Source organism: Ahaetulla prasina, chromosome 5, assembly GCF_028640845.1.
Source record: "Ahaetulla prasina isolate Xishuangbanna chromosome 5, ASM2864084v1, whole genome shotgun sequence".
NCBI classification, from domain to species: Eukaryota; Metazoa; Chordata; class Lepidosauria; order Squamata; family Colubridae; genus Ahaetulla; species Ahaetulla prasina.
In genome coordinates, this window is record NC_080543.1 from 49,349,005 (window position 1) to 49,370,554 (window position 21,550).

The window sequence follows — 21,550 nt, forward strand, 5'->3', positions numbered from 1 at the left end:
ATCTCCAAGATACCGGCAATGTTAATTTTCTCAAGAGATGCAGCACTTAAATGGAAACAAACAGTTGTATTTTATAAAATATTAAGTCAGTATTGGATAAATAGTGAAATGACTATCTAATTTTGGAAAATCAATTGGTCCTAGAATTAAAGAAAGTGAAATATATGTATTATTTAAAAATGTAATCAGAAATTATTAATGCATGTTTATTGGAGCCCTCTATGAATGTTTAATCAATTTTTCCATGGTGGCAGTGTTAGAAAGTAGAAGGTATTTTAACTCATATGATTTGATCTTTCTCTGATATAACCTCCTTTCCTGGTTTCAAATTATTAATACACATGTATATAGTTTGAGGAAAATGTCTCCAGGCTCTCAATAGAATCTTCATATATTATCTGAAATATGGAATTTATTATTTTATAAAGATCATTTGTTCTACCAATCCTAAAGTATAAGAGAATAATTTTACTTAATTGAAAAGAAAACTAACCTCTAAGATCAAGGAAATAAGTTCCTTATCCATTTTTTAAAAAAAACACTATGTCTACACTGAAGGATATTTGAGCCACTTGTCTCAAACTGTATAGGGTCTCCTGCTTGAACAGAATCTTGGACTAGAAGACCTCTAAGTTTCCTTCCAGCTCTATTCTGATTGAAATTGGATACAAATAACTATGGAATTAAATTTATATGTATAATTAGTAACTGGATCTTTTTTTCTATTAATTAGTTTTTTCCCCTTTCTTGTCATGTTTCTTTTACTCGCTATAATAAATTTAGTTTTTTTTCTCCTTTACTATGCAAACATTATTTAGCAAACAGTCCCTCAAATTGTTACAGCCACCTTTGCACAAAGCATCTTACTGGAAGTTTTCACAATTCAATTCTCCATTCAAGAAACTAAATTGGGTAATACAAACTACTGAAAACAATGCTCAATGTTGCTACTATTTGCTTTAAACAATTACAAACCAAAAAGAAAAATAATAAAAATACCTCTTATTCCTTTAAAAAATGGGGAATCCCTTGCTCGAAATGTCTCATTCATAATTTCTCCCTCTGAGATGCAGTTTCTGCTTTGATTGCTCCTATGAGCTAACTAGCTTGCATTCAGTGTTGACAAATTGGATACAGAAAGTCCAGTACTCCTCAAAATTGTGCTCCCTTTCAGCTCAACAATTGGCAATGTAAAGGGAAGTTGCCCAATAGAACAGGGGTCTCCAACCTTGGCAACTTTAAGACCTGTGGACTTCTACTCCCGACTCCCAGAACTCTGGGAGTTGAAGTCCACAAGTCTTAAAGTTGCCAAGGTTAGAGACTCCTGCGATAGAACATCTTCTTTTCCTCTTTTGTTGTTTGATTCTTCTGCTTCTGTTTCTCAATAAATATTGAATTTCTTTAATTTATTAAAAACTAAATTTGCCTCACTTTATGTTTGTCCTCTCCTAGTCATTCTTAGTGTCAGTACTGCAACTGTTGTGGGCACTGGTAAGCAGCCCCTCTGTCAACAGGTTATCAACCCAATTGATGATTGAAAACATTTGAGGAATATGCTTTTCTTTTGGGTGCTAACTTGTCTGTAAATGTACTGGGAAGGGATTTGCTTTGAAAGCTTGGTACAATTTTCTGCGCACACACACACAAACACACACCCATGTATTTATAGATCCAAGAAAAATGCTATATTTCTGCTCTTGCTTTCATCTCTATGTCAATCCTGGAAGCCATCTTTTACTTTGGATCTTCAGGGCTGCCACATTTAGTGCTGTGGGAAACTGGGAGGGATTGTATGGAGTTGGGGAGATATCTAGTCATAATCACATTCTTTTCTCTGTGGGTCAAGGACATCCTGCCCTGCATCTGGAGTGTTGTGACGGGAGGCATCTCCAGTTGGGATGGTGCATTGATTGGACTGTTTGATGGACATGTGGGTGTTGGGGCAGGGACTTGGATTTTCTTTTGGGTGGGGAAAACCTGGAAGCTTTCAGATTCAGGTTTTCCCAGACGTGCCAATATGACATCTCTAATAAAATGGAACTTTGAGGAACTTCTAGTCTTGGAGTCTTCTTTCCTTGGGGGTGCTATTGCTGATCAATTAGCCCCCATCTTCACCCGAATCTTCAATAAATCACTAGAGATGCGCCATGTTCCTTCTTGCTTCAAACGCCCCCCTATCACCCCAGTGCCGAAGAAGCCCTTCATCAAGGAACTGAATGACTACAGACCAGTTGCTCTAACATCTGTAGTTATTAAAACCTTTGAAAGGCTAGTGATGTCCCACCTGAAAACCATCACAGATCTGCTGTTAGACCCTCTACAATTTGCATACCAAGCAAATAGATTGACCGATGATGCTGTTAATATGGCTCTGCACTACATCCTACAACATCTTGAATCTCCAAAGACCTACACAAGGGTCCTCTTTGTAGACTTTAGTTCAGCATTCAACACCATCATACCAGACATTCTTCTAACTAAACTAAAATAGGTAGTGGTACCTGAACACATTTGTAAGTGGATCACAAGCTTCCAGGAAACAGCAATTGAAGCTAAGCAAAATCACATCAGATTCCTGTACAATTAGCACAGCCCCACCCCCAGGGATGTGTGCTTTCTCCACTTCTCTTCTCTCTATATACCAATAACTGCATCTCAAACGATCCATCTGTTAAACTACTGAAGTTTGCAGATGATACATCCAGTAGTGGGTTTAAATTTTTTTTACTACCGGTTCTGTGGGTGTGGCTTGGTGGGCATGGCAGGGGAAGGATACTGCAAAATCCCCATTTCCTCCTGATCAGCTACGACTTGGGAGGCAAAGAATAGATGGGGGCGGGACCAGTCAGAATTTTTACTACCGGTTCTCTGAACTACTCAAAATTTCTGCTACCAGTTCTCTAGAACTGGTCAGAACCTGCTGAAATCCACCTCCGGATACAACATTGATTAGTCTCATTCGAGACAGTGATGAATCCACATACAAACGGAAGGTTGAACAATTAGCCTCATGGTTTTACTTGGCTGTACACCGCCCTGAGTCCTTCGGGAGAAGGGCGGTATAGAAATTGAATAAAATAAAACAATCTGGAACTGAACACACTCAAAACTGTAGAAATGGTTCTAGACTTTAGGAGAAACCCTCTCATACCTCTTACAATACTAGACAACACAGTATCAACAATAGAGACCTTCATATTTCTAGGTTCTATCATATCTCAAGACCTAAAATGGACACCTAACATCAAAAAGTCATCAAAAAAACACAACAAATAATGTTTTTTCTGCGCCAACTCAGGAAGCTCGAACTGCCCAAGGAGCTGCTGATACAATTCTACAGAGGAATTATTGAATCTGTCATCTGCACCACTATAACTGTCTGGTTTGGTTCTGCAAACCAACAAGACACACACAGACTTCAGAGGATAAATAAAACTGCAGAAAAAACAATTACTACCAACCTGCCTTCCACTGAGGACCTGTACACTGCACCGAGTCAAAAAGAGGGCTGTGAAAATATTTACAGACCTCTTGCATCCTGGACATAAATTGTTTCAACTCCTACCCTCAAAACGATACTATAGAGCACTGCACACCAAGACAACTAGATACAAGAACAGTTTTTTCCCAAATGCTATCACTCTGCTAAACAAATAATTCCCTCAACACTGTCAAACTATTTTATTTATGTATTTATTTATTTATTTATTTAATTAATTAATTAATTAATTTGTCACAACATTATATATAAGCATAAGCATGAAATAACTATACAATATATAAGCATATATATAACCATAAGTATGTAATAACTATATGAAATTGTATACAATCAAAGGGAACATTAGGACAGGAACGGTAAGCACGTTGGTGCTCTTATGCACACCCCTTACAGACCTCTTAGGAATGGGGTGAGGTCAATAGTAGATAGTTTTTGGTTAAAGATTTGGGGATTTTGGGAAGAGATCACAGAGTCTGGTAGTGCATTCCAGGAATTAACAACTCTGTTTCTGAAGTCATATTTTCTGCAATCAAGATTGGAGCGGTTCACATTAAGCTTAAATCTATTGTGTGCTCGTGTAATGCTATTCACATTAGGCTGCATTACTATTGCTATTGGTCTTCTCATTGTTCCTGTTGCCCATCTCCTCCCACTTGTGACTGCATGACTGTAACTTTGCTGCTTGTAATCTTGAGATTTATATTGATATTAATTGTTTCCTAGTATGATTGATTGATTATTGTACCGTATGACTGTCACTGGGTGTTGTGCTCTGTGATTCTTGATGAGTGTATCTTGTCTTTTTATGTACACTGAGAGCATTTGCACCAAAGACTAATTCCTTGTGCGTCCAATCACAGTTGGCCAATAAAGAATTCCCTTCCCTTCCCTTCCCTTCCATTCCATTCCATTCCAGTACTTGGAATCCTGACACTCTACTTCAGTAACATCAGAGATGTTATTCTTTGTAGAAAAAAAAGGGGGAAACAGCAAAATTCATAAAATTCACAGCTGCACCTATCTTTCTAGAAGGTCATTAGGGCTGGCTGTTTTCTGAGGTGTTGGTCTAGGTGAGACAAGTATTTCTGTGTTTTAAGAGGATAATGTTAAGGCATAATAGTTTTTTTTAATGCTGCCTGGGTTTTTTATAACATGAGTAGTCACATATTTTTTCTAATAAATGAGTTTAAGTTCAAATATATGAATCATATAACAAGTATTTATTCATTAATATTTCATGTGCACCAATCCTGCATATCTTAATTTGAAGGCTGTCATACAATATATCTGCAGGCATTTCCCCTTGTTCCTGTGGGTTTGGCTTAACAGGACATTCCTTAGTTTGTCCAATAGCGTGCAGATTTCAAGTCCTGCCTTTCACATAATGATCAAATCAGAGTGATATATTGATTTGGACATTAAAGCCAGGAAGTGATTTATTGAAACAATAAATGAAATATCAATGAGCACAAAGAAAAACTATATTTGCTTATAGCCTTTGCTATTCCTTTACCCAAGTAAGGATGCAAAAGATTAGAGCAGGAATTGTCTAAAATCTTTTCTACTTTCCCATTAGCCAGCTAGGGTGATACTGGCTGGCAACATGGGGACTTCAAACAAAGAAAGTAAGGCAGGTGACTCGGGTATCTGTATTTTTAAAGTAAACTGATCCTACCAGTACTGGTTTGAGGCATCAATTCAGGGTGTGCATTGATGTAACACCTCGATAGAAAGTAAACACAACATGATTTTAACAAAAGTCTTCACATGATTTCTTAAAATTAAATATTCAGGAAAAAAATTTATACATACACAATCGCATACAACTACATTTAAGTATTCTAGCAAAAAGGGTAAATGTAAAGAGCTATTTATAGATAATTTTAAAAGAAACAAATTGCTTGGAATATGTTGCCTTCATCAGATCAGCAGGCATCAGTCACTTCTTTGCATTGTACTGCTATTAAAGGCTACCATTAGGCATGTCAAAACCAAGCGAAGAACAAATGTGTTTATTAAATTAGCATTATAACTTTTCATCATTATGTAAAGCCCGTACATTCTTACCTAATTTAAAATTGGTTCTGGATCACACGCAGTATGCTATTTTCTTGGATTAATGGCAAAGAAACATACATGTATAATCAGGTAACATTGCTGCTGCTGATGTAACTCATTTGTAATTTATGCAGTTTCCTCTCTTCTTTTTAATGGCAACATTTTTCATGGAAGAGTTCTGCTTTCCTCAGCTTTAGCACCCAGTCATTCATTTGCAGAGAAAAGAAAAAAAGGACAAATGGATTGCCAAAGCAATACACAATAAGGTGCAAAAGAGCCCAGATAATTTGTATTAAAAATATAGACAGGCTGCACAAGGAGATACACAAATACAGTCTAAAGCATTGCCTTCTCTTATAGTAAACATTTCTAAGACTGTAGAAAGTGGCTATTGCACCAATTTTAAAAGTTAATGTTTATATTTCACTATAAACCATTCAACATGACAGCTGAAAAAAGTGCAGTAAAATTCTAAATCTAAACTCGGGAATGGGCATGTAATTAATTAAATAATAGATATAGGAGGAATTGGTTAACAATGTCTGTGGGGTTCATAAATGGAATTTCTATCTATTGTCATAAAAATATTGTTTAAATAAATAAGAGAGACAAAAATAGAGAAGAAGCTGTATGGATATCAGGAAACCCAAAGATTAGATTTGTACTGTAAAATAATAAAGAAATCAGCAAAGAGCTTAATAAATTGAAATTCACACACACACACACACACACACACACACACACACACACACACACACACTTTTTTACTGAGCTAAATGATGATTAGGCTATAGCAGATAAACAGTATATTAATTATACTAGAAATAAACTAATTTTACATGCTTGTTTCTTGTGTCTACAAAGTATGAAGCCTTGTACATTTCATCAGTTTTCATCATTAATCACATTTGCAGCATTAACAGGATAACATGTCAAATTTGAACTAGAACTCAGTGCAGGGGGATCTCACTTGGTTTTGAACTGTAGCAGATAATTGTTCAGATGACTTTTGCAATGTTTTCAAAATTCTCAGTAATTCTTTGCAGCGGCACTTTAATTATGACCCTTCTTATCCAAATTATTTTCATTTCATAATCTTGCAACCATCTGAACTCCTGACATCCTGTCAATGTGAAATAATCACTATTTAACTTTAGGAACAAAGTATATAGAATCTCTTCTGAGACAACAACTATCCCACATAAAATTTTTCCTATGCTTCAGCTTCCTATCTTCTTAGGGGTCTCCAAACATGGCAACTTTAAGACTTGTGGACTTCAACTCCCAGAATTGCTCAGCCAGCAAAAGCTTAGGAATTCTGGGAGTTGAAGTCCACAAGTCTTAAAGTTGACAAGTTTGGAGACTGCTGTCTTAGGTGATACCACACATTGTACAGATACATGAGATGGTTTCAGAAAAAAATTGTCATGTAACCTACAACTTTTTCACTGCAAAACCATATGGACTACAAATCTTGATAAGGGCAAAGCATTAGATGCAATCTACATAGACTTCTGTAAAGCTTTTGACTCAGTAGTACATGATAAACTTCTCCTAAAACTAAAATCCTACGGTGTTTCAGGACCCCTCCACAATTGGATAACAGCTTTCCTGTCAAACAGACAACAAATGGTCAAAATTGGAAATGCTCTATCAAATCCTGTTCCTGTCAAAAATGGCATTCCCCAAGGCAGCGTTCTTGGACCAACACTCTTCATATTATACATTAATGATCTCTGTGACTATATTACAAGTGATTATGTTCTTTTTGCTGACGACATCAAACTATTTAACACCGCCAACAATACAACTACCCTTCCAAAAGACGTTGACTTTGTATCTGAATGGTCTAAAACTTGGCAACTCCACATCTCAACCAGCAAATGCTCTGTCTTACACATTGGAAAAAAGAATCAGAACACTAAATACAAGCTTGATGGACATTACCTTACAGATTACCCACACCCTGTTAAAGACCTTGGAGTTTTCATATCAAATGATCTAAGTGCCAAAGCCCATTGCAATTACATCGCAAAAAAGGCTTTAAGAGTTGTAAACCTAATCTTGCGTAGCTTCTTCTCCAAAAACACTACACTACTAACCAGAGCATATAAAACATTTGCTACACCAATTCTTGAATACAGCTCGACTGTCTGGAACCCATACCACATTTCAGACATCAATACAACTGAACGTGTCCAGAAATATTTTACAAGAAGAGTTCTCCACTCCTCTGAACACAACAAAATACCTTATGCCACCAGACTTGAAATCCTGGGCTTAGAAAATTTAGAACTACACCACCTTCGACATGATCTGAGTTTAACTCATAAAATCATTTATTACAATGTCCTTCCTGTCGAAGACTACTTCAGCTTCAATTGCAACAATACACGAGCACACAATAGATTTAAGCTTAATGTTAACCGCTCCAATCTTGATTGCAGAAAATATGACTTCAGTAACAGAGTTGTTAATGCTGGGAATAAACTACCTGACTCTGTGGTCTCTTCCCAAAATCCCCAAAGCTTCAACCAAAAACTGTGTACTATTGACCTCACCCCATTTCTAAGAGGTCTGTAAGGGGCGTGCATAAGAGCACAAGCATGCCTACCATTTCTGTCCTATTGTTTCCTTTCATTATATCTAATTAATATAGTTATTACATACTCATATATATATGCTTATATATTGTATAGTTATTACATGCTTATGCTTATATATACTGTGTGACAAAAATAAATAAATAAATTAAATTAAAAAAAATGAGATGACCTGATGGGTGGATGTGTCACTGCCCCATCTACACTCTTTCCATCTCTCTTTCTTTTATCATTAAATTATCATACATAATAGAGTCAAAATTGAATGGGATGAGTATCTAACTTTGGTTATGGGAAACTAGAAGGAAATTGCCACACTTAAGAATTGTAGATTCAGTTAATTATGGCAACTGGAACTGTAGCACACCCATCGCTAAGTGATGCAGTCATGCTTAACAACCATGTCACCTAGCAACAGAAGTTCCTGTTCCAACATCCATCATACGTTGAAAACAATCTGTATGTCTTCTTAAAAAGCATTTTCCATATTAAAGAGAGTATTGAAAAGTTGTCTGCTCAGAATAAGTCTTACTGAAAATAAAAGTGCTTGCTTTCATTTATATATGTATAAGATTACAATCTGCATTTCCTGTTCTAATAGTGAAAGCTATTTGATCCATAAAACAGGTAGCGTAATAAAGCAGAGCTTGACATTTTCAATGTACAAACAAAAATTCCAATAATTCTGATAGCAAATGTTTCTGTAATGAAATGATAACATGGGTCTATTGGATACAACAACAAAAAACAGGCAAATTAAATGAACAGCATTGATCAAGTCTGATTGACTGATGTTTGAAGACAGTGATTGAGATCAATGACTGATTAAATATTCATGATGTTAGTTTCAGGGAATATTGAACGCCTTAACAGCAAAATCAATTCATTAAGTTTATTAATGAGGCTTCACAATTGTTTGCTGTTGCTATATAATCTAAAAACAGATTAAAGAAGAAAAATATTGAAGCTACATTCTTACACTTTCAGTATATCAATGCAATCCTTTTTTTTTTTTGCTTCTTTGACTTTGCACTTGCCTTTAATTTCATGATAAGTTTCAGCAGTAGCAGCAATTTGATTCTGGTTTAGTATATTATGCAGATCTAGCTATTTTATTTTTTAAGCCATGCTTAAAACGGCTTGTTTGCATGTTGTACAGATCTAGTTACTTGATTTATCATGTTTAAACATTATATCACAATCACAATATATTATCTCAGTCAATTTTTTAAAGATCTGCTCTTATTAAATATATATATAAAACACTATAGGACATAATTCCAAGTAGATACACATAGTCACTATTGCGTATCATAAAAGAACAATAATCATTCATCAGTGCAGGAATTTAATATTCAGAAGGGCCACATGATGCTATTTTTCTGGGATTTTGGAAAAGTTCAGTGATGTGACCATAAAGGCTATTGCACAGTTTGAAATATAATTCCACAAAGTGTGCTTCCATGTTATTCTAGACACATTATGTGGAATGCCCCTTGAACCTGCCAGCCTAAGTCATTCATTTGAATTTGTTTATTGAATAGATACAAATAGACATAGTATGAAGTCGTGTGAAATAACTTTCATTATTTTTCCTTGCCTTATTTTATCTAATTTTCTATGTTAAAAAGACCAGGACATAAAATTCTCTTCCAAAACTTCTGGTATGTTGTCTTATTTTGGTGGATGGATCTGAAGGTTGCTTCTGGAATGGATGAATGAAGAATGCCAGGAATATATGCCAAGAGTATAAATTCATAGCAAGGTCACCCAAGTTCTAGACATTATTTGAAAGAACTAAAGATTAAGATTTTTAAAATAAAAGGAATATAATATTGGTTTATCTAATTAAGGTTAAAATATTTATGTTTTCATCTCTGGTTATCCTTAATGGACTTTTGCTGAATGAAAATATCAAGTTTTAAAATTTGTTTATAGATAACAAATGGGATGTAGGAAAAAGAGATCATTTGCGCATTTTTAAAGGTGATGCGTTACTAAAATTTATATTTGTTGTGATAAAGGGAAAAGTTGTTTCATTACATATTTATTTTCTATTTCTTTCTGTTGTCTTTTTTGCACCTTTTGTTTTTATTTTCTTTTTTGATTTGTATTAAAAAAATTATTTTGTCACAACAATATACATAAGCATCACACAAAATGGTTATATAGTATTTAAACATATATATGAGGAAATATGAGGAAGTATAAGCATATATGTATAAGAATAAAAAAAACAATAGGACAGGAATGGTAGGCACGTTTGTGCTCTTATGCATGCCCCTTATAGTCCTCTTAGGAATGGGGTTTAATTTAATTGTGTATCATAGTAATTGTAACCTTCACATCCTGGACATAAACTGTTTCAACTCCTAACCTCAAAATGATGCTATAGAGGACTGCACACCAGAACAACTAGACACAAGAACAGTTTTTTCCCAAATGCCATCACTCTGCTAAGCAAATAATTCCCTCAACACTGTCAAACTATTTATTAAGTCTGCACTACTATTAATCTTCTCATCGTTCCTATCACCCATCTCCTCCCACTTATGACTGTATGACTGTAACCTTGTTGCTTGTATCCTTACGATTTATATTGACTGTTTCCTAATAAGATTTGATTGCTTATTTGTACCTTATGACTATCATTGAGTGTTGTACCTTATGATTCTTGATGAATGTATCTTTTCTTTTATGTACACTAAGCACATATGCACCAAGACAAATTCCTTGTGTGTCCAATCACACTTGGCCAATAAAGAATTCTATTCTATTCTATTCTATTCTATTCTATTCTATTCTATTTTTAAAATAAAATTACTATTTTAAAAAAAGGAATATAGTGCCTGGATCATTCAAAATATCTTCAGACACATACACAAGATCCATGCCAAAATACTTTTCTGATGCTAAGCCTAGCAAATCAAATGTAAGTCTCATAAGCCAAGGGAAATATGGTGTACAACAGGAGTGGTTCTACTTACCTTTACTACTAGTTTGCAATGGGAGGGTGCTTTTGCGTATGCGCAGAAGCTCCTTGATGACGTTGGGGCAGGTGGGTGGAGCCTCCTGCCAGTTTTACTACCGGTTCTATAGAACCGGACAGAACCAGGAGCAACCCACTACTGATGTACAAGAATGGCTCTTGCTACATCTTCATGATTAGATGATAGCCAATCCTAGAGGAGACTGAACTGAGTTACTGTAATTCCCAATAAGACAGTGTTTTATGCTGTTTATCAGGACAATTAAATCAATCAACAAAGACATTATGTTTGACAATAGATGATCATAGTTTCTTCCCTTCAGGATTCACTCCTCAATCAGCATAAGGAACTTTCTATGTCATTCCTAGGAAAGTCTAGTTAAAGAAAACAAACTTTACAGTTACATGGATATTTGTCATGTTTCATTACATTCTGCTATACTTCCGACGCAAGAGGATTTTAATCCTGCCTAATTTCAGACCTAATGAGCAGAACAGTTCAAGTACTGCTAAGAGTTCTGGGTGGCATATTATAGCATATTTCCAGATCTCTTTTTTGAGAGTTACATGCCTTAAGCGCTTGTGTTTTGCATGTTGTGAATCATAAATGTATCCTTACACAATGCTACCAAAGTGTATACTTAAATGCAATACATTTACTATGCCACTTGCATCATTCTTTTTAATAGGCTATATAGATATATTGTGGCGTATATGCACTTCCAGACCTAAAACAGCATATCCCTTTTTTTTTGCAGCTCCTGGCCACAGTAGCAAGAATTACAGATATAGAAAAGATGACAGATCTACTGTCAAACACTGACAGTACAGAAAAATATAGACAGATGGATAACAGATAGTAGGATACTAAGTACCCTACAATTTATTGAAGTAAATAGGAGAGAGTTGAGTGGCAAATTACCTATACTGTTCACAAACCAGCAGGCAGCCCTGCTTGCCAGCTATCCAAATTGTTTCTGGGCAATTTGGCACATTTCTACTTTGCTGTGCTATTTCTTATAGCATGACTTTGTGTTGTGATCATTCCCTGTTGTGAAAAACTGTTCAAATATAATCAGAATTTTACAGATTTGATTGTGGCTACAGCAAAGTGTATTTATTGTCTGTATTCTTGTATTATTATTATTAGTAGTAGTAGTAGTATTAGTAGTAGAAGTATTAGGGTGCATTGCACAGTCAGCCAGATGATTAGACTGGATTTGGCATTTTTACCCACTTATCAAGTCCTTCCCAAGGACTTGGGATAGGCAGATATCATTTGATGTTGTTATTATTACTTACAGTAGTAATAATAATAGAAATATTGCTATTATTATGTGCCATTATATTTTAAAATTTTATAAACTTCCCTAAGTAGAATGGAAATATTTCTATAAATTCATAAAATAAAAGGTATCACGACACTGAAGTAGAAATCAAAATATTCTGATTACTACATTTTAAAGGTTCTGTGAAAGAATACAGTTGGAAGGAATTTTTTTACAAACAAAATCAAAAAGAAGTAATTTTATTTTATTTTTCCTTACACAGTTCTAGTAACACTGAGCATTTCTGAAGAATATTCATATTTTATTTTTTATTTATTTATTTTTGTCACACAGTATATATAAGCATAAGCACGAAACAACTGTACAACACATAAGCATATTTATGAGTATGAGTATGTAATAACTATATTAATTGGATATAACGAAGGAAAACAATAGGACTTTTGTGCATGCCCCTTATTGTTGCTATAAACATTCATCAATTAAAAAATAATAATCTTAACTTTTTTGAAGGGGGGGAGTGGACTATAAAATAATTTTGGAAATGATGTTGCACAAATCTTTAGTATTATGGTAGAAGAAAATACTTTTAGCTGTGATTTGAACTGTAAGGCTTTTGATATTCTCTAAACTTGTTTTTTTAGCAGATATTTCAATGTTGAATCCTAGATCAAGTCAAGTCCAAATGCCTCTGGAGAATTCCTGAAAGCCTGGGAATCAGACAACAGATTCATAGAGATAAGCAACAGCTACATATCACTCAAAAGAAGAGAAGAGAAGAGAAGAGAAGAGAAGAGAAGAGAAGAGAAGAGAAGAGAAGAGAAGAGAAGAGAAGAGAAGAGAAGAGAAGAGAAGAGAAGAGAAGAGTTGAGTTGGAAGGGATCTTGGAAGTCTTCTACTCCAAACCCTGTTTAGGCAGGAAACTCTATACCATTTCAGACAAAAAGAGACAATCTTCAGACAAAAAGAGACAACTGAAAAGCCGAAAAGGAAACATCAGAACCCAAACACCTCCTCTCTAATAATTAAAGAGCACAGATTAACACCATGATTAGCCCTAGACCAACAATCAAGAAGTAAACAATATCCCAATCAAAGAACTACCAACTCAGACAAACAAGCTAATAGTAAACAACAGTGTAATCAAGGAACCATCAAAAACATTCCTACCAATATTGACAGGATAAGCCTCTAAGAATATAAAAAGAAAGAAAGCACAATTCCCTTCCCTAATGAAATTTCTGCAAGAAAACAGGGTGCACCAAAGATCTATGTATATAGATGTATAGAATTCTGAGTCAGGTAATTGAATGTGAAAAAGGAGAAACTGTGAGTAGGTTAAAAACTGCATGATTTTTGTGATTAAAAACCTTGTATATATTTTATGTTCTATAGCTATTTTATTATTACATATTATAATGAACTGTTTTTATATCCATTCCAAAGCCAGTGGTGCAATTTCCAAATGGATGACAGCTGATGTTTTTAAAAAACACAACAGGATTTTTTTTGTTGGTTTGTTTTAATGCAGTAGGTGGTGATAGCCAAATTGCTGATTTCTATTTTACCAGAGCATCTTTACTAGTGTTCTGTCATGGTAAATTTATTCCCCTCTCCCATGTAGTAGTAGTAGTAGTAGTAGTAGTAGTTGTGTGTGTGTGTGTGTGTGTATACATATGCGTGCGTGCGTGTGTGTGTATATACTTGTTTTCTGAAGTTTTTGCAGGTGTTTGTATGTAGGTTTTTGGTTATTCGGGTTTTCTCCCGCATAAAATTGGAATTGTCTTGGCGACGTTTCGACGTAGTCCCATTCGTCATCTTCAGGCTAGATGTTTATAGCTTCGTGCTTCTAGGAGAAATGTGTGATCGCAGCTGTTTCTTCCTTTTAACTGCTAGTGGGGGTTTGAACTGATTGGTTGGGAGCTTGGCTATGTTCTGATTGGATGGGGGTGTGTTCTGTTTGGGGGGGGCTTGGTTGTGCTCAGGCTGGTCTGAGTTACAGGGGGATTTGACGGCAAAGCCCTCCTCCCATATATAAAAGGTACCACAGACAGAATCAGCAAGATCCTCCACAAACACAACATCAAGACAGCATTCTGCACAAACCGAAAAATATCCACCATCCTAAGAAACCCCAAAGACAAAATTGAGTTAGAAAATCAAGGAGTATATGAATGCACCGCCTGCAGCACCACATACATCGGACAAACCAACAGAAGAATAAGTGCACGCATTGAAGAACATAAGAACTCAGTCAAAAAAGAGGGACCAACTTCTTCCCTGGTCCAACACCTTAAAGCCACAGGACATAAAATTGACTTTAAAAATACCAGAACTATCGCCAAAACTGAACACTTTAACAACAGAATAATCAGAGAAGCCATCGAGATAGAAAAACACCCACACAGCATGAATAAATAAGATGATACCTCCCGCCTACCAGCCATTTGGAAACCCGCCCTTATCGACAAACGAGTCCCTAACATGAAGACTGATGCAAGACCCACACTCACAAGTGCCACACAGCATGTCACCACCACACATCCATGCGGAAAGCAAACTCAAACCCACACCGATGATAAAGCACGACCACAGACCAGAAGCCAGACCGCAGCTGCATCATTAGCCATTTCAAACCCCTCCAATCCATACATGCAGCAGACTGACACCCACCATGAAGATGTAGCACGACCATGAACGCGAAGCCAAACAACAGCAATGCAGCTCACCAACTCAAATCCCCCTGCATCTCAGACCAACCTGAGCACAACCAAGCCCCCCCCAAACAGAACACACCCCCAGCCAATCAGAGCACAGCCAACCCCACCATCCCTCGCATATTTACAGATCCCTCGCATACTGGACATAAACTGTTTCAACTAGACACAAGAACAGTTTTTCCTGAACACTATCACTCTGCTTAACAAATAATTCCTTCAGCACTGTCAAATTATTTACTAAATCTGCACTACTATTAATCTTCTCATCGTTCCCATCACCAATCTCTTTCCACTTATGACTGTATGACTGTAACTTTGTTGCTGTATCCTGATTTATACTGATATTGTTTCCTGATAGCTTAATTGTAGCCTTGACTATCATTAAGTGTTTTAATATTAAGTGTTAAATTTGTACCCTATGACTATCATTAAGTGTTGTACGTGTTGTACCTTGATGAAGGTATCTTTTCTTTTATGTACACTGAGAGCATATGCACCAAGACAGATTCCTTGTGTGTCCAATCACACTTGGCCAATAAAAATTCTATTCTATTCTATTCTATTCTATTCTATTCTATTCTATTCTATTCTATTCTATTCACATACACACACACACACACACACACACAATGTTTTCTTGGAGTAGAACTTTTTTAAAAAGCCTATTAACACTAGTTCCATAATTTGGTAAAATTATTGAGATTTCTGATACAGTTTGTCTACCATCACTAATATTGATAACTTTGCCACAGCATCTGAAGGACTGAAGCAAAATGTCAGAAGTTTAAGTCTATAAAACCTCAATGAGATTTGAACTAGGACTTTGGAAGATTCATGTGTGAAATCTTATGTAGCTGTTACCTGTCAAAAACAAATTGAACTTGATGGATTAAGGACTTTTCAAAGCTGATTCATACAATGTGGGGAAAAATAGACTGAATGCCCGCCATGAGTTTTCTTATTTTACTGGTTTGTGTTTTCCTTAGTCCATATACTTAAGACACACTCAATTATATATTGGGATCAGATTCAGGAGCTAACAGTACTCTCAAATTTTGTTCCACACATTCATACATTCATTCATTCATTCATTCATTCATCCATCCATCCATCCATCCATCCATCCATCCATCCATCCATACCTACCTCCAGGGCACACACACAAGCACACATACACAGGGATAGATTATGCTGAAGTGTTGATGAAATGTTGAAACTTGTCTTGCATGGAGGGAAGGGTCAATATTTTTTTTAAAAAATCAGCAGCGTACACAATGTAAAATAATGGACAATATGATTACTCTTTGAAAGACCAAGGAGCTGTTACCAAGTTTGAAAGGAATTATTGTATATTCAAACTTCCCCAGCAAGATTCAAAGGCGGTCAATATTAATGAGCTTTTTTCCTGCAAAGCTTATTGTAAACCCCTATGAAGTCTGATTGATAAAAAATATTTTACTTCTGTAACAATTCCAAGAGTTTAGAAATGAGAATAAGTGTTGTGTAATGTGGATAGAATATAAGAGAGTAATCAAATGCTGCATATAGAAAAGAGATGGAAATGAGAAGCATATAAGACACAGGAAATTGACTGAGCTGGTTCCATTTTAACCTTTAATCTCATGGAGGAACTCCATCAAGATCTCTTCACCTCCAGTGATGCTCTAGTAACTGGAGTACACATGGACCAAGAGCTGGGTGGGACAATTGGTAAGAAAATTGGGTGGGGGGGGGAAGGCTACCAGAATTGAGGAGGCAAAGCTATGAAGTGTTCACCTTCTCTGTCAAAGCAGCTATATTGGGAAGGGCAGCTAGGATTGAAGGGAAAGCAAGAAATGCTTTCTGCTAAGATATAGCAAGTTCTTTTTTGTTTTCAGAGAACAATGAATTTGCGATTGAAAGCAAGCAGCATTACTCTTATAACCAGCTGGGTAGATTGCTGGATGACAAAGCAGATGAAATGTAGTCTTCATCTTCACCACAGTGCCATAGTTGAGAAGGATACTTGAAGGAAATTGGAGGATAAAATTTGCACCCCAGATTCTCAGGCTGAGGACTGAGGGGATTCTAATTCAGTACTGGGGAGAGATGATATAGATGAAAATGCAAGCAGTGTCAGGTACTGGAACAGAAAAATGACAAATGACATCTCTGCACATGTCTGTGATTCAATAGTAGTGTAACATCATATTGAGAAGCCTGCTTGGTCACCCTCATGAGTGGGGAGAAGTTGTAGATGGTTTCTTTTCTGGAACTGCAGAAGAGTGAAAAAGAAATGAAGAAAAGATTTTAACCTAAAATTATGCCAAATTGTTAACTTCCCAGAAAGATGTGATGTTTGAATGAAAAAAAAAACCCTTTAGTGTTGTAATTCATCAACAGATGGCAGTACTAATGCATTAGAATCTCTGATGTGTTCTTCGCATTTGTTCTTTCATTTGATGAGAAGTTGACTTGAGATATTGTGTTGCCATTGTTCATGAAATAAAAATCTCAGTGAGTAGTCATTGTACACTATAAGCAATGTGCAATGACTTAATTTTTAACACTGCCAAGGAGTCCTTCCAATTGAAAGTCACTTATAGTGACTTATCATAATGCCGGTTACCTATAGTGATGACTGGGTTGACATTCCAATTGTGCATCAGTAGGTCAACAAAAGGTAAAGGCAAAAAATAGAAAGTTTATATTATCAAGATCAAAGTGGTCAACCTATGACAGCAAATGACAAGTTTCGTTGGGTTGAAAATTAAGGCAATTGATGAACACTGAAAGGTACATTGCTGTTAAATTTAGTATTTCATAGAAATTGTGGCTCACATTATTGATGTTACTTAATATTTGAAGGTTTGTGTAAAATGAGTCCCTTGCATGTCGACAGCAAAGGTGAAAGCTTCATAAATTAAAATTTGCAGGAAATTGTTGTCATCCCATGAGAATGAAAATAAGGAATGTCTACTCCATCTCATGACAGCTGATGAAACATGGATTCATTATTATGACACAAAAGGAAGTATCAGTCTATGGATTATTATCACAACCTTTACTTGCAGAAAGAAAGAAAAAACAGGCTTTGGCAGGAAAATTCAGGACTATATTTTTGTCAGACTCAGATTTATTTATTTATTCATTCAAGTTCGTTTTAGATGATATTATTTGAATGGATTTCCTTGAACCTAGCACCACTATCAACTCTGAGTGCAACTGGAACTGGATGAGGAAAGCTTTATTTGTCAGCAGTTCACTTATTTAAATTGGATAAGAAGAATTTTGATTTTACAAATGAGGAAACTGACACTGAACTAGATTTTTGTATTGATAAAAATATTTTGTCTCCATTTTGGACAGGATATTTTGAAACAAGGGCAGAATTGTAGGATTAGAAGCAGCCATCACCCAAAATCCAACACAGGATGAAAGACATTAAGCCACAATAGGAATTACCCAACACCCTTTCAGAACATAAGGCCCTTCATTGCATGACCCTCAGAAACTTCAGCCAAACGTAGCTCAGACAAACACTTAGGATCTGTACTTTGCCTATAGAGCCAGCTATGACCCCTGCATAACCCTTACATGGCCCCATGAGAATCTGACAACAGCCAATAGAATACATGTTCTTGCACAGGAGCAGGAAGCTCAAGTGCAAAGCCCAAGAGAAGGTATAAACACCCACCACTACACACACACACAACTCCACGTGTTCAGCTGCACCAGAACCACAAACCGATGTGGTTCTGTTCATCAATAAATGGACCCTCTTTCCAATCAGCTTCCAGCCTCCATTTGGTCTCCAGTGCCTTTCTCCTGGCTTGGAACTGGACCTGGATATTTCTTCCCACAGTTCAAAAACTAATAAGTAATATAAATATAAAACAAAACATTATTGATTTTCATAAATTATAGAGTCGGAAAGGAATCCAGAGATCATATTGTACAAACAGCTACTTAGTGTAGGATCCACTAGAGCAGTGGTTCTCAATGTGGGGCATACGGCCTCCAAAGGATAATGCCTTATTCAAGGAGGCCACCATTCTATGTGTAAGGTTCTATGAATACTATTATCTATCCTATGAATATGCTAACATATAGTGGTTGCCTTTTTAGTAGCTTTATCACATTGCTGACATATGTTTAACCTGTGAAGAACAAGGATACCCAGACCTTTTTCACATGAATTACTGCAAGCCAGGTCTACCTCATCTTATACTTGTAACTTAGGTTTTTATATCTAGATAAAGAACTTTATGTTTCTTTCTGGTAAATTCAATTCTGTTCATTTCAGCCTAGTATCATTGATGTTCTTTGAATTTTATGCATTTGTACAACATATTTTTCTCAACTTTAATCCTTAGAATGGACTTCTCAATATCCTCATCAAAGTTTCTGATAAAAACAATGATCAGCTCCAAACTCAAACAGGATCCTATTGTCCTCCATTTAATTCTCCTCTCTAAGATGAACTAGAGCTATTAATGAATACAGTAAGTTTATCTGACAGTAATATCATTTAAATAATATTTACCACTTTTTGAAATGATTATAATATAATCTATCAAACTCTTTGTTATCCGGCTACACCATGCCTATAGTATTCTTCTAACTGACTAAGCTAGTAAAACTCTGTCAAAAAGATAATGTTAGTCTGGCATGACTTGTTTGTGACAAACACATGCTGACCCTTGTTAACTGCAGTGTGTTTCATTCAAAAAAATGCTGCTTGATAATTTAGTTAAGTGTGTAGCAGTGTGTAGCTAACACACTGACAAATCTGTAGTTTCTGGGTATCCCTTAACCTCTTTTTTGAAGATAGAGATAATTATTTTCAGTTAGTGAGATCTTGCTAGATGACAACCTGGAAGCTGGTAAGAATTCACCTCTCCCTTTAGAGTCATGTTTAAGCAACAAGAATACCATATTTTTCAGAGTATAAGATCCACCGGAGTATAAGACGCACCCAGTTTTTGGGAAGGAAAATAAGAAAAAAGCTGATTAGCAGGTGGATTGACCTCCCAGAATACCCCCAATCAGCTGTTCTCAGAGGTTAATTTTAGCAACAGGTTCCTTGGTTGTGAGCCCTGTGCTTTGCTTTTTTTTTTGCTTTTTTTTCTGCCTCTGAAGCTCTGAAACAGAGGTTCAGGAAAAAAGCCTCTGAAGCTCTGTTTGGGGCTTTTTTTCTGAAGCTCCATTTCTGATGCTTTTTTCAGTCTCTGAAACCGCCATTTCAGAAGCTGGGTGGGGCTACATTCGGAGTATAAGACACATCCAGATTATCAGCCTTTTTTTGGGAGGAAAAAGGTACATCTTATACTCCGAAAAATATGATAATTTTCCAGGTAACAAATTTATACAAAAATAACATCTGTTTCAGGAATCATCTATTTAGAAGATTTAAAAAACGGTAAATATGAACTGCATGAAATTTATTTTCTGTGACTGTTATTAATGCTTTACTGTCTCTGGTATTACATGCTTAGTTAATTGTGTGTCTTCTGAAACTTGGAATCTTTAAGATCAAGGTAACCTTAAACTAGATGCAGATGAGCATCAGTTTGTCACAAAACAAAATTTTATTTTTTCAAGAGTATTCCTGCATATTGTTCTGTTCCAGTTTATTTTAAGATGCTATGATTTTTTCTCATACTTTTTTCTATTGTTCCATGTCTGCATATCACTAGTTTAATCAATGTTATGTACTGAGTTATCTAATAGTTTATTCACTATTGAAGAGTTCTAGCATAGGCTGGAAAGACTGTGAATTTAAATAATGGATGAATTAAACAGTTTGCTTACTAGAAAATTCCATGGATATTGATAAAGGATTCTGAGAAGCAGAAATTGAAGCAGATGAATTACTATATCTAAATGTTGAAAAAATATTGTACAATTTTCTTGACATCTATGCTTCCATTTGCATTTTAATTGACTTAAAATAATTAAAGTTCTTTCTTTTCAAAATATCTGGAAGAGTCAAAATATATTAATTAAAAGTGCCAGAGATATTGAAGCTTTTTCCCATGAAGTACTTTATCAACTATGAAGTAATGAATTAACATAAACATAAAAAAATACCAAAAATAAAAAACGTTTCAGTTATTGTAAACCCGTAATTCATCAACATCTTTAAGATCTACTCAAAAATGAACATTATGCCAAATAACTACACAAAACATTTTGCTATTTAGGCTGATAGATTGATTTCTACAGCATCATGTTTAGATCTTGACCACCATCTGGTATGGATTAGGCTTAAGCAACTGTGAGAATTTAGAAACAATTTAGGGAATCAGCAAAATTATTTACTTGTATCCTTTCCCATTAATTCAAACCAAACCAAAATTAGTATTACAAACTTGAAGTATTCTTCAACTTACTGCCACAATTAAGCC